Source organism: Barbus barbus, assembly GCF_936440315.1.
Source record: "Barbus barbus genome assembly, chromosome: 23".
Classification (NCBI taxonomy): Eukaryota; Metazoa; Chordata; class Actinopteri; order Cypriniformes; family Cyprinidae; genus Barbus; species Barbus barbus.
Window position 1 is genome coordinate 12,581,852 of NC_136751.1, and position 25,286 is coordinate 12,607,137.

The following is a 25,286-nucleotide window of genomic DNA, read 5'->3' on the forward strand; positions in this document are numbered from 1 at the left end:
TAGCAAAGGTCAATAAGCATGCCATTCTTCTTTTTTTCCTCGATGATGCTTCGAAGTGGCTCCATTGCGCACAATTCTTTGCAATGTTTGGCAAACTCTGACAGTTTTTGTCCTCTATTGAACTTTTCAAGCAATGTCTTGTAGGCTTCAGCGTCACAAGCTTCTAGCTCTGCTATCGCTGCAGTATCCACAATTGTTTTGCGGTCCACCCCACACTTGTGGTATGCCAGCGTTTTGATTCCCTGTTCCAAGTATTGCAGGACCTTTTTATATCTTTGAACTGCATCTTCTGGTAGAAACACTGGAAAAGATCAAAGGTACATGCTTAGTATGTGTTACGAATCCTGGCCATGCACTTCAGTTTACTCGCCACCAGAGGTCACCCGCTCACCACATGGACTTTTACACTACACAGCACACTGGACTCAATTTCCCACAATCCATTGCACTGACGACTTGCACAGCTGTTCACTATTTCGCCCACACCTGATCACCATTTCACAATCACCATCACTCTATTTAAGCCTGGGACTTGCTCTTGCTCACCGCCGAGTATTGTTAGCCTAGTCTGCATACCAAGCGGTTTCCTGTTTTCTAGTCAGTTTTCCTGTGTTTTGATTCCTGCCCGAGTTCTTGGATTATTCTCTCTGCCTTGCCCTGTTTGGATATCGTACGCCGATTTTCGACCACGCCTGTTTACTGACCACTCTTCTGTCTTGCCCTCAACATACCTGTTTGCTGGTTATTCGACCCTGCCTGTCTTGACCATGTTTCATAATAAAGCTTTGCAAATGGATCCGCACGTCTCACGTCTCGTCAGCCCCGTGACAGTATGTAACTTCGCACTTTGGAAGTTGTAGTTTATGTGTGCTGAAAAACAAAGGAAACTGTGAAAGAGGAATGGAAAAGAGTTTGAGGTTAGCAGTTTTAAATTGTATCGCCATATCGCATTGATTATGCGCCATTTCATGTTGCATTTTTATTGGCTGGTCAGTAGACGTAGGCCGTAGTAGCAAACACTGTGAGATGATCATGCTGAATTTCTGACACTGTCAGAAAATTATTGTAGGCTATCTTTTGGTCGCAAGACCGAGACAATGTCTGTCTTTGAACCGTTCTCACTCTACGACATAAGACCACCGCTTAGAAGCCACAATCACAGAAATCACCATGATTGTTTCACGATAGCAATCTTTCGTCTGGGACAGCCGAAAATCGTGCAGTGTGTCCCTGGCTTTAATTGAGAAGTGCAGTATTTATGGCATTTTTAAAAAATAAAACACTCACTATGTTTTACTAGACAACATTTTACACTATCTAAGACTTTTTCAAAGTACTTAAGGACACTGTTTTACATTTATGCATTTAGCAGACTCTTTTATCCAAAGTGACTTACAGTGTATTCAGGCTATACATTTTTTTTTTTTTTATCAGTATGAAGTTTTAATAATGATGATGGCATAGTTATTGGAACATAATATACATTATGACAATGGCAACATACCTCTTCTGTTTTTTTTTCATTCTGTGTTTTGCTGTCTTTCTTGATTTTTTTCTTATGCTTCCTCTTTTTTTGGGGTGAAGAGGAAACCGATGAATCGGAGGTGGAAAAAGATTCCTCTGACGAGGATGAAGAGTTGACCTTGCTTTTTTTCTTCTCCTTTTCACCTTCTTATTTTCTTCAGGCAGGTCAGAAGAGTCTTCATCGGAAGAGTCAGGGTTCACAATCAAATTTTGGGGGGGTTTGGAAGAAGTTCCCTGCATCTCTTCCTTTGTTGACAACGCTGATAAGAAATACAGACACAACTATTTTAATTTAATTTTAATTATTTGCCACCCTACATGTGAGATAGTAATATGATTAAGATATGCCAATGCATTTGTAGAAGACTTGTGTGTTTGTGAATTGTTTACTAATCTAATTGCAACTTAATAAAATGTTAAATTTACTTCTTAATAAATGTTTATGCAGCACCGTAAAATAAAATAAAGACTTTTTTATTCATTTTACAGATGCTTTTATCAAATACACTTAAAAATGAATTTAATCAATTTAACTAGACTTGTGATTTGGTAACTGTGGAGATATGAAAAGGGTACATTCAAAGTTAGCCATGATTCATGTAACTCAATGTTACTTAAGTGACTTAAATATTTCATGTCAAGTTAGTACTCACAATTTTATGCATATTTGTAGGCATTAAAGGGATAGTTCACCCAAAAATGAAAATTACCCCCCAAATCTTTTTTTTTTACCCTCAAGCCATCATAGGTGGGGGGGGTTGAAGCTCAAAAAGTCCATCCATTGATCATAAAACGTACTTCACGTGGCTCCAGGGATTTTTTTAGAGCTTCAAAATCTCACCCCCCCCCCCGTTCACTGACATTATAAATCTTTGAAGAGCCAGGATGGTGAGGGTGAGTAAATTATGGGTTAATTTTCATTTTTGGACAAACTATCCCTTTAAATGTTTAAACTATTTTAACCTGTTACCCTGCGCCCCTATTTTTGAGCATTTTGTAAAAAACGATATAACCAAATAAAAATGTCTGTAGCTCTTGAACCCTAAGGTCTATATTTAAAAATCTGGTGTTGTTTGAAACTAGACACTTGATCCTTTGTTACTCTAGAGTCATAATAACTCAAAATTAGTATAGCAATAGAGTAAAACAAGGTAAAATATACATGAAATTGACTCGCGATATGTTTTAATGAAGCTCACTAAGGGAAAAATGGATGAGACTTTCATGCCAAAGGCCTGAAAACACCATAAAGATAAAGCTGAACATCTGACCATGTTTTGATTCAAATTTGAGGATGATACTCCCAAAAATGTAGTTTCTGTAAGCTTTTATTTAAAAAAAATCTAGGCGTCCTTTCAAAAAAGCCATTTGGAGACCCCAAATAGACACTTTGTAAACAAATGTCCAAATGAGTCAAAACTACATAATACATATATGTATATCAATTCAGAACTGCTCTGCCCACCAAAACACACAATAAAAAACTATTTCTGAACAGCATTTGTAGTGCTGACTCATTTAGTCATTTGGTTAGTCTACAAATGGCATTTTTGAAAAAAAACGCCTAAATATTTCCTGAAATAAAATATGAAATAATAAATTTTTTATAGGTAAAGACTTACAGAAAGTACATCTTTATGGTATTTCATTTCAAGAAAAGCTTTGGAAAAGTCATTTGGATATTTTATTTCAAGAAAAGTCTAGGAATCCTTTCAAAAATGCTATTTAGAGACTCCATAAGACACTGCATACTACATATGTATATCAATTCAGAACTGCTCTACCAATGAAACCACAAAAAAACACAAAACTATTTCAGAATTTGAACATAACTAAACAGTCTTTATTCTGAACAATTCCAATAATGAAAACAGTGAACCAAAACAGATTTGATCATTTTTGAACTAGTGAAAACACAAAACATGCAAAATACATTGTTTTTACAACATTTGTATTTTTTATTTATTTTATATGGTGAATATTATGAATATTACTATTTTACTAATATAGTAATAGATTACTATTACTAATATTACTAAATAATAAAAAAAAAAAAACTATTTACAGTATTTACAGTGGAGGAAGACGCTCTAGCAGCCACTAAAATGTTTTTTTTTCTGACCATCTGGATTCACCAGACCTCTGAAAAGACAGGGAAGAGTGAGAGAAAAAGAGTGAGAAAGTGTGTAAGCAAAACAAATCAAACTTGCAACACTGTTTACATTTTGTACACACACACACACACACGCGCGCACACACACACAATAACCGGGACATACCCACAAACAAACACACCCACCCACCCACACGAACAAAACTCATGTAATCCCCTCATATTATCCCTCTCCGTTGTCATTTTTAGAATCTAAAACAGCTAACATGAAACAAAAGCTGCAAATACATGATAAAGACACATAAACATTCAAGAGGAGGGTGGAGACACTTACGTGCTAATGCTATCCACGCTTCCCAGCGATCTCAGCGCGTATTCGGCTACTAAATTAGCCATTTTTCTCCCCACGTCCTCCAAAACACCACCAAACGCCACAGAAACACTTCTCAAGTCGAAGATCCACGATGGAGAGATTCAGATGTGAGCTTTGGACAACATCTGTTCGCTGATAGCCAGTCTGTGTAGCGCCGCGACGCCATTATGTGTACGCTTCATGCGTAACCCGAGAGCGCACGAAAACACACGGACAATACGCCGAGCTATTCTCTAAACAATCTTACGTAAACTATTCAAACTGTCAATCACTTTAAACGTCCTTGTGGTTGGCTAACACTTCCATCCATCAAAACTGTGCTGGCGAGGCATTGGCTGGGTTCAAACACCCCTATTGTGATGTGTCCGGATTGACACCTCGCTGACCCATTCACGGACGCGCTTACTGTCCCGGGTTATAACAGCTCCTGCGATTGAAGGAGAGAGACGAGGGAGGGCTATTCTTACTCGGAAGAGACGATTCTGCTGGAAATAGATGGCGTTTCAAAGCTGGAATACGAATTATAATCGATATTTATTGGAAAATGGACGCTATCGATAACTATAACTCGAATCGCTTATGTAAACAAAGGAGGATCTATCGTGTTTTCCCCTATTTTTTCGTTGTTTTGGATTAAAAAGTGGATGCATTTTGAAGAGTGGACCCTTCTCTTGAAATGTATGCTGGTGTGTCTTGGAATAGTCTGAGCTGACCAGCGCTATTGGCGATCAAACGTGAGTACTGCGGTTCGCTTTGTTCATTTTAAATGGCCGGTCTTTCAGCATTTCTGTTAACCCTTTCCTCTCTGGTGTATTGATTTCAAAAACAAGCTCACATCGTTAATCTTGAGTGTTTTAGCTTTCAAATGATATATAGTTAATGATAATTGATTGAATATTGTTCTAAAACAAAGGTAATAAAAAGTCCGACCACGCCCGACCACGCCCTTCCGGCCCGCCCGCGGGCCGATGCGGGTTAACAGGTTAAAAAGTCATGTTTATTAGGCCTAAATCTTTATAAAAACTGAACAATTTAAATGTGTGTATATTAAAAATGGACTTGCTTTTAATTAAACAGACAACATTTTACCATTTGTCAGACTGCTGCGCAGGAAATCCCTCTCGTTCTCTAAATCTTGGTATTTGTCCTCAAGGACCTTGATTTTGGATTTCAAAAGTGAATTCTCTTCCTTAAGTTTTATTAAGGAAACCTGCATGGTTGGTGCTGGTGGTGCCGATGCTTCTATTGATACAAAACCCAAACATTTTATTTATGGTGAGAGTAGAGCCAAAATTTATTGTATTTAATATTAGATTAAAATATCATATAAATCAAAGTGTCTTATAAACATCCTTGATGTTTTGATCATAGGTTATCTTAAAAAGGGATTAGGCCTTGGTTAAATTAGGATATTTATGTAGCTTTTATAAAAATGTCTTAGAAAAAATCATTACTGGTGTGCATTTTGAGGCAAAACAATGGCACTGACATATTCTAATATCTGCCCGTGCAAGTTATTTTCAGTTATGACAGCTCTAACAGGCATTTTAGCCCCTCATTAAACCGGTAATCATTGTTTACCAGGACTATTCTGCTGGATGAAAAGTTGCCCAGAGCGGTTTGGCGGATAGGCCACCTACTGTCAGAGAGTCAATTAGCATTTAATTCGGCCCATTTGGCAGCATACATGGAAAATGTTTTCTAGAAAACAAAACAATTAATAATAATAATTATTAACTATAATGCAACTAGACTGATTTATTTAGAGTGGTAATGATAACAATGCCTCCCGTGTTCATTACAGTGATTTATAAAATGTGATATATTATTACCAAATGCTGGTGTTATACCGAATCCTGAGACCCACCGAATTACGTGACCATATACCGGTACATAATGTGCTGAAGTTAGTTAAGATTAGTATTAGGATTAGGAATAGAATTAGCTCCATACAGCGCCTACTGTGGTTCCTTCGGTGGGTCATAGAATTCGCACAAGGCCGGCATGTGTTAACTAGCTAACTTAATGCCAATATTGTACAGATTTTTTAAATATATGACATACACAATTACCTGCTCCATCATTCTCGTCGAGCAGATGTTGAGGTCGTGCCCTTTTGCACGGATTTCTCCTCTCCATCGCCATGCTTTCTTCTGAACTGGAACTGTGTGTACGTCGATTCTCCAATCCTGTTTGCGTATAACGCCCATCTCTGCTGATTAATTCAATCATCTGATGTGACTCCTGCCCGTCGAGTTCATTACACCAAAGTGTAATAACATTAATGGCTGGCTGTATTCCAGTTATTTTAATATCTTCCAACAATTTAATACAATTTTTATTTTTCATTCTGTCTTGCTCAAATTGTATGCACGTCATGTTTGGTGCGATGCTTGTCCAATGAGTGCGCACATACGTTTGGCGCGAAGGTTGAATGTAACTTACGTTTCAAACAAGGACAAAAAGGCGCCTACCGAATCAGATGTTGTACATGTATTTCTTCTTCTTTATTTTAAATCTCCTTGAAGTTTTTTTGGTTACAGGTTTTTTGAGCAGCGAAATAATGGGACTTGGAACGAAAGTTGTTTCACTTTGTGAGCAGACCAGCAGAAGAGGTACAAGAAGGTTAATTAAATGGCTAAAAAAACACAGACTTATCAAGGCAAGAATGAAATGCACACTGTGTAAAAAAAAAAATTAAATTCCAGAGGACACAAACACGCGATGGATACCAATGGTAAATGTACATTAAAAGTATATTTTAAAAAATAAAATAAAACTACAATTTATCATGCTAAGTGGTAATTTATGATATTACATTTCTAATGTAAATAGTGGATGTTTATGGTGATTTTAGGGAATGTCAAAGACGAACCCACAGTCAGAAAATAACAATAAAAAAACAAGAAGGACATATGGCATTGGAACAACACCAGGATGTGTAAAAGATGAGTTAATCTTAATTTTAGATTGAACTAATACTTTAAAGCACTATAACCGTAATGATACGCTTGATTTTCCAAAAATTATTTTCACTTTTATTTTCAGATACTGTCAAGGACTAAGATTACGGCAGGTTGACATGATGCAGGATGGCATAGCCGGGAGTTCAGCAACCCTGAGTAAAATGAGTCAAAAGCTTAGAGTGGTCTGTATGGATGCTTTAAAGAGATATAAAAAGAAGACTGGACAGAAAATGGGTGGAAGAACAGAGTTCATCGTTATAGATGAAAGCAACTTCCGCCATAAAAGGAAGGTGGGATATTATTTTTAATTTTATGTTTAACAGTTCTAGGGAAATTTCAAAGTTAATGCAATGTTTAAACTGCCAAAAAAATATATAATTTAAATAAGAAAAAATGAATAGTAAAATAGTCTCTGTAATATAAAATATGAATGTAAAATATGAAAATGAAGGTGTAATGTAAAATGATTCACTGTTAAATTACAGTAAACTACTGACAACTACATTTGACAGCAGATACAAAAAAATAATTCTCTAAGATTTGCAGTTTAATACTGTTCATTTGTACTAATGCAATTTGTACAGTTACTGTTATTTTATTATTCCAATAGTAATGTCCATTAACCTTTAATTACTGTAATGTAAGTACTGTAGAATATGATCTTTACAATATAATGATGCTAGAATTCTAGCAGAACGTTTTTTTAAACATAAAATTAAGCCCTCTGAAAAGTGTTTGCTTAGAAATGCCTGAGAGAAGAATGACATTACAAATGTATTTTTTATTAGTTTTATTAAATTAAATACAGTACTTCACATAAAGTATTGGCTGTTCTTCATTATTTGTATTGCATGTTCAGATAATATTCTGGTGATCATGAAATTTTAGCAAAGATTATTAAAAATTCCTGCACTGACTGGCAACTTTTTTCAAAAACGCTGGCGGGGAAAGAGTTAAACATTATTTTTAAAGCACAAAGATAATGCATTAACTCATAAAAAAGCAGTTATTAACAGGGTTTTTTGTACTTCTAGTGTGCACGTGGAAGAGTAGGAGAAACATGGAAAAGTAAAAAGTGGGTGTTTGGCATGCTGGCCATAAAGTCTCAGAGACGGCGACCGATTTTGCGACTTGTAAAACGGCGTTCAAGACATCATCTCATTCCCATCATCAGAAGACATGTTCGCCCAGGATCCAAGATTTTAAGTGATGTGGTAATTCTTCAATAATTATTAATGGGTTCCCTATGTTTTCACTTTAGAATACTGTTCCAGGATCTAAGTAACTCCTTGAGAATTATGTGGTAATTCTTCAATAATTATTAATGGGTTCCCTATGTTTTCACTTTAGAATACTGTTCCAGGTTCTAAGTAACTCCTTGAGAATTATGTGGTAATTCTTCAATAATTATTAATGGGTTCCCTATGTTTTCACTTTAGAATACTGTTCCAGGTTCTAAGTAATTCCTTGAGAATTATGTGGTAATTCTTTATTAATAACTCAAGGGTTCCCTGTATTCTCATTTTCCCTCAGTCGTTGCCCTAAATACAGAATTAATTTATCACTTTATAATAGTGATGTTAAATATCCTGAGGAAAACAGACACACAAAAAACCATAAACATCCCCGAGGCATGTTGGCAAGGCACTTCGAGTGGGGATGGGGTTCAGTCTTGAACCTCTGGTTGCAGACAACACTTACATAAATGTTTCAGCAGGTAGGGGTTTGCATGGGGTTTCAAAGGGGGGCGGGGTGATTTGAGTTTAGGGCTCTCACAGCCTTGGGGAAAAAGCTGTTGAGCAGTCTGGCAGAGCGGGCTTGTGGGGCCCCTGTGCTCAGTGTGGTAGAGCTCGAGGTGTTGTGGCCGACACGGACTGACTGAGGTCTTCCGGTTAGAAAGTCCAGGATCCAATTACACAGGGAATTGTTAAGGCCCAGCAGGTTTAGTTTATTTATGAGCTGTTGTGGGATTATTGTGTTGAATGCCGAGCTGAAGTCAGTGAACAGCATTCTAACATAGGAGTCTTTATTTTCTAGGTGGGTAAGAGCCAGGTGGAGGGTGGAGGAAATTGCATCGTCGGTAGAGCGGTTTGGACTGTGTGCAAACTGGAGCGGGTCGAGTGTGTTGGGAAGGCTGGTTTTGATGTTGTGCATGACTAACCTCTCAAAGCACTTCATCATGATTGGAGTCAGTGCTATGGGATGGTAGTCATTTAGACAGGACACAGGCGATTTCTTTGGTACCAGTATGATTGTTGTGGATTTGAAACAAGTGGGGACGACTGCCTGGCTCAGCGAGGTGTCGAAGATATCTGTTATGAACGTAACACTCCCACCCTTAAGAACAAACTCGTTTGCAAAAAAAAACAAACAACTAGACTCTCGAGAGAGCATCAGCCAAGACATTCTCCGAACCCTTCTTATGTCTGATATCTAGGTTGTAGTTCTGGACAATAAGAGCCCAACGCATTAAACGCTGATTGTGATTATACATTCGAGTTAAAAACACGAGAGGATTGTGATCTGTATATACCACAATCGGAAGACTACTGGAACCAAGGTAGACTTCAAAGTGTTGTAATGCGAGTAATAAAGCAAGAGCTTCTTTTTCAATAGTTGAATAATTCAGCTGATGTTTGTTAAACTTACGAGAATAATAACTAATAGGATGTCCTATTCCATTTGCATCCTCTTGAATAAGAACAGCCCCAGCACCCACGGCACTTGCATCAACCTCCAGTTTAAAATTTTGAGCACAGTCAGGTGCCATTAAAACAGGTGCATTGCACATCAGAGTTTTGATTGAATCAAAAGCATGTTGACTCTCAGCTGACCACTCATAAGATTTAGATGGACTAAGCAGTGAAGTAAGGGGACTCACAATGGTCGAGAAATTTTTACAGAAACTATGATAATAGCCTGCCATTCCCAAGAACCTCCGCAACTCTCTGCGGGTGGTGGGAACTGGAAATTATGCTATGGCCGTGACCTTGGCCTCTACTGGTCGCACTTGGCCTTGACCAACCTCCTTACCAAGGTAAGTGACCGTTGCTTTGCCAAATTCACATTTTGCTAAATTAAGTGTCAAATTTGCTTTAGCAAGTCGCTCAAATACTGTTCTCAACAGGCAAATGTGTTCTGTCCAACTACACGAATACAACACCAGATCATCAAGATAAGCGTTGCAATTTGGTACATCATGTAAAACGATGTTAACCAGGCGCTGGAAAGTTGCTGGGGCATTTCTAAGCCCGAAAGCCATTGCCGTATACTGGAGGAAATTGTCTGAAGTTACAAAGGCTGAAATCTCTGAAGCTTTTGAGGTGAGTGGAACACGGTCAGATAAACACCCCTTAAACTCCTCTAACAACATCAACTCTCTTAAAGAGTTAAGATCACTCACTTTACTGGCGGTACACCATTTGTCAAACAACACTCCTTTCTCCCTAGCAAATTCCACAAATGTTTGTGTAGGACTCTTTTTGTGTTTTCTAAAACGTTGCCTATAAGCCTCCGGAACCAACTCATATGCTCGCAGGATAGCAGACTTCACAGACTCATATTTCAGACTCTCTTCTAGTGATAACGTAGAACAAACTTCTTGCGCTTTACCAAATAATCTACATTGCAAAAGCAAAGACCAGACCTCCTTAGGCCAACGAAGAGAAGTTGCGATGCGTTCAAACGCACTGAAGTAAGAATCTACTTCTGTTTCTCTAAATTGAGGAACGAGTGCAATGTGTTTACTCACGCCAAAGGCATCTGGGGCTAAACCAACTCGCGGCGGAGGAGAAGAGGTTGGAGCAGTGTTCAGTTGTACAGCTGAGCCAGTAGCAATTTTCGATGCACTTAGCTCAAGCTGCCGCAGTTTCACCTGCTTCTCTGCCTCAATTTCCAGCTTGCGCACCTCCAACTGCAAGTTCAGTTCTGCTTGGTGCACCTGGGCTCTCTCTTGTGCTTCATAATGCAAACGGGCCAGGTGGACCTTCAGTTGCGTGCCTTCCCGTGAATCAACAGAACTGGGTGAAAACGGCTCAAATGGTGGTAAGCCGGCCTTGGCTTCGGCCTCCGCCTCCGCGTCAGCATCAGCTCTGCCACTCCGCTTGTCCTTCTCCCCAGAACTGAATTGAGCCAGAGCCATGCCATCCACCTTAACATCTCCGCCTGTTTCAACACCCCCTACGTTTGATGTAGGCAACACCTGCAACTCATTCAAACGCAAGATCAGAATTTGTTTTATTTCTTTTTTAAGAGACTGTTTACTTACCACAATCTGAAAATGGTCTGCGATCTGCAGTAAATCCTGCTTCCTACACAAATTAATCTGCTCTACAGATGGGCTGGTAACAAAATCTTGCAAGTTAAACATTTCCATAATGAATAACCAACCGATAAGCATAACACTACCACACTGCATGAGTAAGTCCTATACCGTCATAATACACCAAACAACGCAATGTCCCTTTCTTGCCACCAACAAAATTACCATAGCTTTTATTTTTATTGGGATAAATTGATCCCGGATGAGCCCCCATTAAATGTTACGACCCCTTTAAGATTAGTCTAGGGGAAAAAGGAGTAACATTTAGATTATGGCAAAATCTGTAAAATGATAGGAGGCGGCAAGAAACAATGCAAGGACACAAACTGCCAACGAAAGTGATTTATTATACAAATGGAAAATAATCAATTTAACTATAAAGTATATTTACAAAAGTATAAGTTATTAAAGAGACAACCAATATGTACAAATTTACAATTCAAAAAAAAGAAAAATGAACAACAAAAAAAACTAAGCAAATCAACCCAAGAGAAAGGGGACACTAGTGACGCCAAAAGAAAGAAAAGAAACAAAAAACAATTCTACCTTATTTAAACCTCTAACCTAACTAAAGGAAGAAAAAGAAAATAAATCTTCAGTGCCAAGTCCTGTATACTTCCCTACTCTCAACTAATAAAACAAAACATACAGTGGGTGGCGTTCACCTCTTACCTGGGGTTTCTATACACAGAGTTACCTAAGTGTTGCACAATGGAAGTCGCACGACATCTTCCCTATCCACCTTTCTTTCCACCAGCACAGTCTCTCAGAACACGGCCAGGTATGTTGTCAGGTCCCTCAGCCTTGCGTGGGTTAATCCTAGATAGGGTATTCCTTAGCAGTGTTGGGTGTAACGCGTTACTAAGTAATGCGTTACTGTAATTAAATTACTTATCCACTGAAAAAGTAAAGTAAGGGATTACTGTTCATTTTTAGGTAATTTAATTACAGTTACTTATAAAGTACTTGCGTTACATACAGTAAATAATTTCAACAGTTCTAAAAGCAATATTGAATTTGAAATCTAAATTTACCGTCTAAAGATATTGAATGCAACGGCTTTAACCCTCCGCGTGCGGGTGCGTTCACTTTCAGATTTTCCTGATTCACAGAGAAACCTTAAATACTCAAATCAGGGCCGGCACCAAGAGGGGGCATTCGCGGGCAGAGTTACGGCGCCCCCCACTTTCCATCCTCTCCCCTTCTTGCTGAACGTGATCGTTTCGAAAGCGAAAGTGAAACCGGTAAAACAGCGCACATAAGAAAGCGATTGCACGCTTTAGCGAGCGTCAGAAACTGCACGCAATCACAGATTGCACGCTTCCCATCCCATCCCACCCCCCCACCACACACACACACACAAAACGTGATTTGTGCCCCCCCCACAGAAATTAAAATGCCCCTCTGATGGAGGTGCCCTGGCGCCGGCTCTGACTCAGATACATATAAGACTAAAATCAATAGAATCTAAAAATCTTGAAGTGTCTACTTGACACTTGAACGAATTCAAATTAAAAACTAATGTTTCTGATTATGTAATCCGTATGAAACTAAAGCAAGGTACAGTCTTTCCCGTGTCTGAGCTCATTATATGCAGTCACCTGCGCGCATATGCCCTCACCTAGATACAAAAAATTTTAAAATATTAAGAAAAAAAAAATCATCTAATATTCATCATTTTTGAAAGAAGACCTGCTATGAGAAATTTACCTCATAAGAACAGCGCGATCTGACATTATGCAGCAGAGAAGATCATTTCTGTAATTTTATTCTTTCCTACATTAGTTAACGTGTTATTTTGACATGAACCTGTACAGATTTTACTAGTTGGGCTTTTCCTGAACCTCTTGCCAAACTGAAATGTATTGTTTAACTTTTAAGCCTTTTTGTTATTCAGATATTTTGCAGAGTATTTCTATTTGTTAACCAAAGGTGGTTACATTTTTTTCATAATTTTTTTTAAGTATTACAGTTGTTTTAAAGCTAAAAGGCTAAACTATTCTATGTTTGACTCGAATTGAAAGAATATAGAGTTTAATTTATATTAAGGTTTATAGGGATTTTAAGATGTAGCCTAATTAGCGATTTGAATAATTAAGTTACTTATTGAGTAACTAAGTTACTTTTCAGATAGAGTAATTAGTAAAGTAATTTAAATACAATATTGATGAAGTAATTAGTAACTGTAATTAATTACTTTTTGAAAGTAACTTACCCAACACTGTTCCTTAGTCAGCTGGAGACAGACAGAGCACCCAGTTGTTGGGAGGTGTGGGCATTTTTTGTGCAGGTGTGTCATTCTGCATTTCAAACCGTGAATAAAAGTGGTTGAGTGCATTGGGGAAGGATGTGTCCTCATCACAGGCCTGTGGCGGGGGCTTGTAGTCAGTGATGGTCTGAATGACTTGCCACAGGCTCCGTGTGTCTCTGCTGTCTTTGAAGTGATTGTTGATTTTTTGAGCGTATGACCGTTTTGCATTTTTGATGCCACAGGACAGACTAGCTCTTGCTGTTTTGAGGGCTGCTTTATCTCCTGGTTTGAATGCTTCATCTCTGGTCTTTAGCAGCCCAAGAACCTCTGCTGTCATCCATGGCTTCTGGTTTGCACGTGTGGTGATGGTCTTGGTGACTGTCACATCATCAGTGCACTTTTTGATGTAAGCAGTCACAGTTTCAGTGTACTCATGCAGGTCTGTGTGGTTGTTGTAGGTGGCTGCCTCTTTAAACATGTTCCAGTCTGTGTCCTGGAAGCAGTCCTGCAGTGCTGCGGTGGCATTGTCTGGCCATACTGTTATCTGCTTTTGAACCGGTTTGGCGAGTTTGAGAAGTGGTCTATATGCTGGGATTAGCATAACAGTAATGTGGTCTGAGTACCCGAGGTGGTACCCCTACTTCACCCCCTACTTACATTGACCATCATATCTGACCTATTCTCTAAAACTTGGGGCGTGCCCCTGTCTGTAATGGTAGGACTTTAGTGTTGGTAATACATGTGGCTCACATGGCTCTTCGGATCAGTAGAAATAAATATGGCTTTGGCGATAGATCTGCTTTGTGGGGGTGTCTTGTTCTATTCTCATCTGTTAATCTTCATGTATGTGGGCACATGTATGTGCACTGATGCAGCAGTTATATCCTTATACTCAGCAGCATGCACACATTGGCTTGTATTGTTAATTTCTGCCTCCTACTTTGTGGGTGGTTATTCATATATATTGTATGTGCAGGAGCAATATTTCTTACATGCTTACAGTAGCATGTTGTGAATGCATTGGCAGTAGCAAGTCTCATTACTTGTACAGTTATTTGTAATATAGTTTATTTCGCGCTTTGATAAGAATTGATACAAGCTATTGCACGCCGGTTTCCGCTATTGTTTGCCTCTCGCCTGCCGCTGAAGTGAAGCTGGAGAGCGCATCTGAAACGTCTCCTGATTGATGTGATCATAAAGAAGTTCTATGACTGAATAAATGCACTTCTTGTCAAGAAAAAATAGGAATAAGACAATATGTGTTTTTTAAGTAAAAATGAACAGCCAACATAAAAGTAATATTCATGCTAATAACCAACTAGTTAATATTGAGAATTGGACACTAAAGTGTTACCAATATTCTTATTAACTCACCAAAGTATTTAAAGTGAGAAGGGTACTGTAACGGGGCGAACAAGACGTGAGATGTGCGGATCCATGTGCAAACGTTTATTTATAAACATAGTCAATACACAGGCAGGGTCAAACACCGGCAAACAGATATGGCACGGGCAAGACACAAGAGAGATCCTAGGGCAAGCATGTGTCGACGATTCGGTGAACAATATCCAACAGGGCAAGGCAGAGAGATAATCCAGGTACACGAGCAATGATCCAAAAGAGGGGCAAACAAAGTCCGAACGGCAAGGTAAAGGGTTAATCCAGGAAACACGGGCAGGAATCAAAACACTAGAAAAAAAGCAAGGCAAGGCTATGATAACTGAGAGGGCTCCATAGAGTAGCTATTGCTAGGATATACGCTAAACAATACTCAGCGATCACAGAGAGAAAACCAAACCAATTTGGCAACAAAAGTCAGTATCATGTACAGGGCCAAATTTACCTTATATTGTGACATAGGCAAAATACTTTTTTGCTGTCGGCCGGAAACCTCCTATTGGTAGTTGGTAATTGTGGCTTTATTGTATACAGATACATTTATACCAATGCTAAAGGCCTTTCCACACTGAGCGCGATGCGAAAAGGCAAGGCGAATCGCCTGCGAATGTTGCTTTCACACCGAGCACGAAACGAATGTTCGCCTTCTGCTAATTCACGCCTGCACGCTAGGGGGCGCCAACCAACAATGTTTTTTTTTTCTTCATGTAGCATATGTATCTCGTGTGGTTTACATCGTCCGCTGCTCAATATACAGCATTAAATTAAGATAAATAACTTGTGTTTCTTCATCAGAAACACAAAATATCCATAATGCTTACAAGAATACATCTGAAATAATTAGAGGTACAATTAGCATCACACTACATTGAAAATGTATGTAATTATTAACGTTTTTGCTCAAAACCCACTTTAAATCATCATTGAGTGCTTGTAATAACTTCCGATTGTGATTTAAAATGGATTTTGATTCTATAAAAGGCAGACGTGCAGTCTTTGCACGTTTTATAATGGACTGATCGCTTGTCATGTGTCATAAACATCCTTTATTGTTCAAATAAATACCATGAACTGCATCAAAACATATACAGAAAACCTGTCTTCACAATTATAGGTCTGTTTGCTTTCATATTTCATGTGTAGAAAAATATTTATCTCTTTTTTTATATATACGGAGGGCCAGGGGTAAAGATTACATGACTGACAGGTCTAGGTGAACAAGCTTTGACACAAGCTTGCGCTCGTGGAAGAAAATGAAAAGAAAGAAAGTGAAAAGAAAATGGACGGTGCTCGTCAGATCACATGATTCAGTGGTATGTTATTCTGTATAAAGAACATGTGAGAGTAGTCTGTTCTTTAATTCCAACAATAACAAGAACTCGGCATTCACTCTTGCTGAAAAAGTCCTCTACTTCGGCGTTTTTACGCTCGTGCTCAATACAGTCTTCTGAGCTTTTAGCACCACCGCGTCACCCTTTTGGATAACAGCAGTTGCTCTGGTCATGTGATGTAATGCTCAAATCTTATTGAACTACCTGTGTTTTCGCGAATAATCAATCAAGCAATAATCCCCCAGTGTGAACAGAACAGAACCAACATAAATGTATTGCAGATATCATTAAGGTTCAATAATTGAATGTAACAGTTTAGAAATTGGTCTGATTAAAGGTCAAAGTTTATTATAAGCCCAGAGGGCAATTTTTGGTGCAGCATCAAGTTTGTTGACATATCATAAAAAACACACAAAACACGGAGACACAAAACAAGGAGAATCGGAAGGCTGAATCCTGACTGACAAGAGGAGGAGTCGGGGATGAATGAGGGTAATTGCTATTGAGAAACGCAAAAGCTGGTGATAATACTGAAGGACCTTATATATGAGTGCTGTGATAGGTGCTGCATCCCTATAAGTAGTCAAAACTGATGAAGATGTGTTCTTAATTTGCTGGTGCTTTTTCAATTTGCACGTGTTTGCTTAAAGGGGACACTGGATGCAAAATTAACTTTTGAAGTTGTTTGAACATAAATGTGAGTTGGAAGTGTGTGTACACATCCATCCTATAATGATAAAAATCCACTTTTTTTTTTAATCCCTATTTTAAAATTATCTTTCTCAAATCAGGCTGTTCTGAGAGCCCTGTCAGAATGATGTAGTTCTGTACAAGCCACTCCCACGATAGATGATTGACAAGGCCGTCTTACCTTAGACCCGCCCTGAGTGAGCTGAATGAGCTGTAAACAGTCCAACCGCCATTGTGTCAACTCCGGTGCAGGGGAAAACAAGAATGTCTCTGATTAAACGATTGAGGTATTTTGTTGTTGAATCTAATAATGAATATAGCAGTCGTCATTTACTCCCTACATCTGAGCCTCTGAAGACGCAGAGGATTAATGTTACTTTTGCTTTGAAGTGAATGCGCTGATCCCCAATCTGCCTAAATATGTCTATGTTCCCAAGAATCATTCGTGATCCAGCCTGACCTACAGAAGAAATGAGTATAAGGGTTTTTTATGAATCTTTGCAATCACCTTTCCTTACAATGTACTATTTAGCTAGTTTTGCGGCTAAAGTAAACAGTACTGCTCATCACCCCACAGAAGAGAGGGGGGTTTACACTAGCATTGAGGAAATTTAACCAAAGTATGTTATAGACTTTTAATTAAGACCCTAACAAATCATATCGGCTCGTGCAAAATAAGCATCCGATGACCCCTTTAAGTTGCAGTGTGTTGAGCCACTGTAGGAATATGCAACTTCCAAATTAGGAATTTTATCATGAGAGCACAACAACATTTGCTGTACACAATACAGTACATTGACAATAAATGTAAAAAGTACATATGTGTTATGGGAAGTGTTTCCGGTTCTGGTTGCCCTAATTTATGCAGCCTGACAAGCCCTTAAGGCAGGGGTCACGAGACTTGGTCCGGTTGGGCTGGTGTCCTGCAGAGCTTAGCTTCAACCCTAATTAAACACACCTGAACCAGCTAATCAAGGTCTTACTAGATATACTTGAAACTTCCAGGCAGGTGTGTTGACGTAAGTTGGAGCTAAACTCTGCAGGACACAATATCATAGTTTTACAATGTCAAACAGAAAGGTAATTTTCCAATGATGCAAACAAAATTGAATTCTGTTGTAAAGCAGCTCTAAAAAAAGAGGACAATATACTTTTGAGATCACAACGGACATGAAGGGCTATAATATGATAAGTGATCACTCAATTACTGAGGAGCTAAACTGTTCAGGGTTTTCTAAGTAATAATCAATATTTTTAAATGTTTAGAATGTTTAATATGGAACCAGTGCAGTGTTGACAGAACCAGGCTAATATGCTCATACTTTCTCTAGCCGCTGCATTTTGATTCAGATTGAGTTTGTTTATTAAGCATGCACAGCAACCAGTCAGTAAAACATTACAGTTATATTATAATGCATGAATTAACATTTCTGCATTTGACACTGAGCTCAAATGTCGATATATATATATATATATATATATATATATATATATATATATATATATATATATATATATATATATATATAAGATGGAAAATGTGTTTTACAAATGTTAGAAATATGGCTTTCAAATAGCATACCTTGGTTCCTAACTGATGAATTAACAGGGCAGCCACCAAGTGTTAGACAGTGTTCTAGTTTATTACATGCAAAGGTTTTTGGTCCAAATTCATTAATTCATTCTAATTCATTTAATTTGTTTGTTTGTTTATTCGTTTTTTAGCAGTAGGGTTTTCATATATCGGCTACGCATTATGTTAGTTTTTTTAATTGGTATGTTTCATCAGGCTGCAAAGAAATACAGAGCTGAGTATCATCAGCATAACAGTGAAAGCTGTCTCCATTTTTCATAATAATATTTCCCAAGGGTAGCATGTACAGGGTGAAAAGCAACGGTGCTAGTACTAAGCCTTGTTGTACTCCATACCAAACTCATGATCAATATGGCAACACTTTATTTACTGCTATGAATTGATTATGGAGAGATAACTAAAATTTAGATGTAACCACAATTGAATGATAAGGACAAAATATTTGTAACTCTGATGAGTGCAGTTTCAGTACTATGAAATGGTTTAAATGGATGGATGCAACAAAAACAAGACTGGAGCATGTATCCTGGAGGATGAAATTGAATGGACTGACTAACAAACTGCTAATTTAAATAACTTGACCTAAATCTACAATTTGCATTTAATATGACATATGTATGAAGTGGAACATAAAATTGTGTACATTCAAATTATGAACAGAATAAATTGCAATATGGTTTACTCGAGGAAATACAGAAAGCTGTAAGGAATAAAGGCTATTAAATTAAATTTCCATTTCTTGTTAAATTCAAAAAGTCTATGTCATTTTTTATTAGGAAGTATATAATGCAGATCCAGAACACGGCTGTCATGAAGATGGTCACCGAGAGTCCACTGTGTCTAGTGCTGACCCGGCCTACACTGCAGAGCCTGCCACAGCCTGTGGAGAGTAGAACTAATGGGTCAAAGAGCCCTGAAAATAGTGCTGCTATAATGTAGGCTTTATTTTTGTGAAACATGGAAATCCACCTGTTTAGTGACTACAACGTTTTATTTTATTTTTTTTATTTAATTGTTTATTTTATTTATACAGTAATATAATATTGAGCATTTCCTATATATTTTGTAACAGCCTTTAATGCTTAAATGCTTCAGTGGCCCAAATCACATGGCCTGTGTTTTGCTTGACAGAATTAACGAAATATATATATTTTTTTATTGCATCATCTGTATTGCTTCATCATTTCCCCATCATTTGTTTCTTTGTGTTTTTCTCTGGTTTTAGCAAAATGATGTAACATTTTGGGGCAAAAATGCAAAATAATAAACCAAAACTTGAAGCTAAAATAGCAAATATCTGCACAGCTACAGTAAATTTTCCAGGAGAGCTGACATAAGCTGGAATAAAAGTGAGCCAGACAGCACAGAATATGAGCATACTGAATGTGATAAATTTGGCTTCATTAAAGTTATCAGGCAGTTTACGAGCAAAAAAGGCTAAAACAAAACACAAGATTGATAGCAGGCCAGTATAACCAAGAACAGTCCAGAATCCAAGGGCTGAACCTAAGTTACATTCTAAAATTATCTTTTCTCTGTAATAGCTCAAATTCATATATGGGAAAGGAGGAGATATTGTTAACCAAAACACACAGATAATAACCTGTATTAATGTTAAGGAAACAACACTGAGTCTCTGTTGAAATGGCCCAAACCATTTCATGACATTGCTTCCTGGAAGTGTAGCTCTGAAAGCCATTAAGACCACTATAGTTTTCCCCAGAACACAGGAGATACAGAGGACAAAAGTGATCCCAAATGCTGTGTGACGCAACATACAGGACCACTCAGTGGGCCGACCAATGAACGTAAATGAACAGACAAAACACAATGAGAGCGAGAAGAGCAACAAGAAACTCAGCTCTGAGTTGTTGGCCCTTACAATAGGTGTTTCCTTATGAAGATAAAAAAGAAGAGATATAATTGCTGTTAGTAGCACCCCAATGAATGAAAAAATACAAAGCACCATCCCCATCATTTCTGTATAGGTAAGGAATTCAACCACTTTTAATACACATCTGTCTCTGCTTTCATTTGACCAGTACTCCAAATCACAAGGAAAGCATGTACTAGAATCTGTAAAGGAATTTCAAGAACAGATTATTTGAATGGAAAATGAATCACAAGATCAATTAACCAATGTTTACACTTCACTTTATTGCACTTTATCACAAGACCTATCTAGCATGTACTATTTTACCTGTGCCATTACTGATTTCTCCCTCTGCACATGGAATACAGTCGTAACAGCAGACAGGCCGACCTTTTTGCACAGCCTTCCTAGTGCCGGGGGGGCAGCTCTCACTGCATACGGACACAGGCAACTATGAGAAAATAAGCCAAATGATGATTTGATTTTTTAATTTATTTACTTAACCACATGGAATTACTTTTCCAGCTTTTTCACCATTCTGCTTTCATATATTTTCAGGTATATTAATGTAAATTATATTTCTTGACGGCTCTCCTCATAATTCAAACACCTATTTGACATGCCTTCAATGCTGTTAGTGTATATAGTATCTATGTACCTGTCCACTGTTTCCTGTCCATAGCATGTGTTCCTGATTGACTTGAAGGCATTGCTCTGAAGATAGTGAGCTATCATATAAGCCCACATGCTTAAATTGAATATTTCCATCCTCAGCAGGCTGCCAGTTCACCAGATCATATCTCGCTACTGGATCACCGCTTGCATCAAAGATGATTTTCTCACCTGTTTTAACAGTGAAGCTCACATCTTTCATATATTCCAACATCTGAGTGAAAAATGGCAGAAACATTATTCTTTTTTGTGTGTGTGTGTCCTTGTTACAGCGTAATTATACATTTAAGCAATGAATAATAATGAATTAACAACATGTGTGGGGTTGGTGGAGCAGGGTTGGTTGCATCTGGTCATGCTTATGTATACAGTATAATGTGTAACAAGGTTTTTTTTTTTTTTTTGTACTTTTCATGCTCTTACATGCCTTTTGTGGTGTGGGCCATTCTCCTTTGCTTGTGTTGGTGGAGGATCTGAAGACATTATGTAGTGTATGTGCAACAGCATACACTGCAGTATACACCTTATTTACTATTCGTAGCTCAGATACATCAGTATATTAATTTTGCAGCTCTGCAAGTCTCTCTGTGCCAGTACAGCCACCACTGTCGCTGTTCCTGAAAGAGCATTGAAAAACTGTTTCCCAGAATTCTTTTAAAAGTTCATTGTTTGGTTCTTGATCAGGGTGCACATTCAGTAGGAACTCTCGCAGGCCCACAAGTTTGGCATTTGCTATAGCAAAACCCACAGCTCCAGAAAGGAAACTGAATTCTTTTGTTTCTGCCAGATTTTGAGAAGTAATCCAGGATTCACTGCCAATCCACTGTATACCTGTAATGTTGTGTTGAGCAATTGCTTTCAGGAGGAGGACAAAATCTCCGAATGCCATAAAAGCCAGTACCACCCTAGCAGTGCCCTTCTTTATCACTTCTATTGTCTTGAGAAATTGCTCTTCTGGATCAGTTTTAAATACAGCTTCTGAGTACTCAATACAAATCCCTTCTTGTTTTGCAGCCTCCTCAAATGTTGCAATACCATTATTACCATAGTCACTGCGACTCCTGACTGTCCCAACCCAGGTCCAGCCAAAGTGCTTGACAAGCTGAGCCAGTGCTCTGCTTTGGTAATAATCACTGGGTATTGTTCTGAAGAAGGATCGATACCTTTTTTTGTTACTCAGGCATGCACATGTGGCAAAATGACTGATCTATAACAGATTAAAAAAAAGCAGAGTATGTTACCTGCATGCAAAGATATTTTCCATATACCTTTTAATTTTCAATTTTTACTCTATTTCTGTATCGTAAAAGCATAATTTTACTAAACAGACTACTAAATAAACATAGTAAATAACTACATACTAAATAAACTGAGCACATTGCTTTTTGTATTTACTTCAACATAATAACAAGCTCTTACAACAGGTATGCTGAATGGACCAACTAAAGATGCCAAGCCAATGGTGGGAGAGGAGTTTGACTCCCCAACAATAGCATGTACAGCTGGTGGTCTATAACAGGACGTATCACTCAGTGTTTCTTTATAGCCATTCATCAAAGCCATGCCTGAGAAGATAGCCTGAGCTATTGAGCCACAGGAATCATATATTTTATAGCCCAAAGAAACACCAGGCAACAGCTGTGTGCTGTTATTGATCTCCTCAATAGCAAAAATCAGAGTCTGAACAAATTTAAATTCACGCAAGTTCAAGCTGTGAAAATAAAGCATCAGCTGAATGTGTTGCAAATAATCATTGTATGTTCAGTTACTATTATTATTATTATTATTATTATTACTACCACTTTGTGTCAATGACAGGTCATACAGAGTCATTATCATACAGACCTCCCACATGTTGTTTGCTCTGGTTTGGAAGTGAAATTATGTATCTTCAAAAGAGCACTTTTGTGGAGTGAGAAAATTGCCCCAATGTTGATGTCTCTATCTGCAGAAAGTAGAGAGAGGGCAGGCTGACCAAGCAGTCTGCAGACTTGTGCTGAGGATGGTACACAGATGACATACACCACCAGCAAGTTTATCAGCAGTGACATAGTGCTCTTAGCCATGCCAATATGTATGCAGGGCAGGAACATCTGAGGCAGAACAAGGGTAATGCTGCCTTATATCATATATTAAAATGCCCTTTGGGAATGGCATAATAAATCATTCACTCTAATTCACTTTTTGCTCTCAAGTTGCACTCAAAAAAAAAAAAAAGGAGTCCGGACAGTTTTATTTGTACTGACTTTATTTCCCAGAGAGGGTTTAAATTAAGACAAGAGTATAATCATGGCTTTAAAATGGCATTCTGAAACACAGATTAAGTGCAGATTACTAACACCAGGACTATGAAGTTTTGAACTAAAATAATATTAATTTAAAACCAGTTGTAATAATCTGAATTAGCATGACCAAGGTTGTTTAAAACACTGAATAAACCAGGGCTGTCCAAACTCGGTCCTGGAGGGCCGGTGTCCTGCAGAGTTTAGCTTCAACTTGCCTCAACACACCTGCATGGAAGTTCTAGTATGCCTAGTAAGAGCTTGATTAGCTGATTCAGGTGTGTTTAATTAGGGTTGGAGCTAAACTCTGCAGAACACTGGCCCTCCAGGACCGAGTTTGGACAATTTTAAATCATCTGCGGCGAAGAGGAAACCGCCGACCTTGGCGTCGAATGTTCCGTCCACGGCGATGAGGATACCGCCGTGCGAGGCGATGAACGTTCCGCCCGCGGCGAAAGTGGTTCCGCTCCCCGCGGCTCAGATGGTTTCGCCACCCACTAAGTGGGTTTCCCCGACACCGAATGGGGGTTTATTGGATGAGGCACTTCCTCGGGAATTCTCGGCTCCCGTCCTCTCCCCAGTACACGCTCACCCACAGTGCCCTCCAGTGCCTGCTCCTCGCAAGTGCCCTCCAGTGCCTGCTCCTCGTAATAGCCCTCCTGAAGTCCCGCTGGTTCCGCCCAGCCGTCCTGAAGTCCCGCTGGTTCCGCCCAGCCGTCCTGAGTTCCAGCTGGTTCCGTCCAGCCCACCTTCGTCTCCGCTGGTCCCGTCCAGCCCACCTTCGTCTTTGCTGGTTCCGCCCAGCTCTCCTTCGTCTCCGCTGGTTCCGTCCAGCTCCGCGCTACAAGAGCGCCCCCGAGAAACTAGTTCTCAAGCCACGGCCAGGAGTGCCGATCCCGATCCCCGAGAATCCAGTTCTCAAGCCACAGCCAGGAGTGCCGTTCCCGAATCCCGAGAATCCAGTTCTCAAACCACGGCCAGGAGTGCCATTCCCGAATCCCGAGAATCCAGTTCTCAAGTCACGGCCAGGAGTGCCGATCCAGATCCCCGAGAACCCAGTTCTCTAACCACGGCCAGGAGTGCCGTTCCCGACCCTCAAGTGTTCGCGCTGCAAGAGCGCCCTCAAGTGTCCGCGCTGCAAGAGCGCCCTCAATTGTCCGCGCTGCAAGAGCGCCCTCAAGTGCCCGCTCCTCCAGAGCGCCCTCAAGTGCCCGCTCCTCCAGAGCGCCCACAAGAGCCCTCTCCTCCTGAGCGTTCCCATGAACTTGCTCCTCCAGTTTGGCCCCTTATGGGGAACATTCCCAAAGAAATTTTGGGGGGGGCTATATACCTGTAATCCTGGTAGCCATAGTGGTCTTGCTAGGGACATTGGGCAGGGCCACTATGGCTCAATCCTCATGGCCTCATGATTCCCTTTGGGCTTCCCAAAAAATATGGCCATGGCTGCCCAAGCTCCCTGATCCGCCGTGGCTGCCCAAGCTTCTTGATCCGCCATGGCTGCCCAAGCCTCCTGTCCCGCCATGGCATCCCAAGTCTCCTGATCCGCCATGGCTCCCTGAGTCTCCTGATCCACCATGGCTTCCCGAACCTCCTGTCCCGCCATGGCATCCCAAGTCTCCTGATCCGCCATGGCTCCCCGAGTTTCCTGATCCGCCATGGTCTCCTGAACCTCCTGATCCGCCCTGGATGACCTTCCTAGGTCTAGGTCCTCCTCTGATATCCAGGGCGCCCACCCCCCCTCCCCGGTATTGTTGTTACGTCGCGGGACGCTCCATCCGGGAGGGGGAGGTAATGTCACAGAATGGCCCGTCTTCCCCGTCACTCATCACTGTCACCTGTTTGTCTTCAATCATCACCCGCACCTGCACCTCATCAATCTCCAATCACCACGCTCATAA

At 39.5% G+C, this 25,286-nt stretch overlaps 1 pseudogene across 1 annotated transcript; it reads right to left on the bottom strand.

Annotated features, from left to right (window-relative positions):
- Nucleotides 1-19,741: 19,741 nt before the first annotated feature.
- LOC306842994 (extracellular calcium-sensing receptor-like) lies at nucleotides 19,742-23,172 on the bottom strand (annotated as a pseudogene). The gene is made up of 6 exons: nucleotides 22,952-23,172; nucleotides 22,526-22,817; nucleotides 21,534-22,313; nucleotides 21,093-21,320; nucleotides 20,762-20,885; nucleotides 19,742-20,637 (listed from the first exon to the last, which is right to left on the bottom strand). The product of its transcript is annotated as an extracellular calcium-sensing receptor-like (transcript).
- Between the last annotated feature and the right edge of the window lie 2,114 nt (nucleotides 23,173-25,286).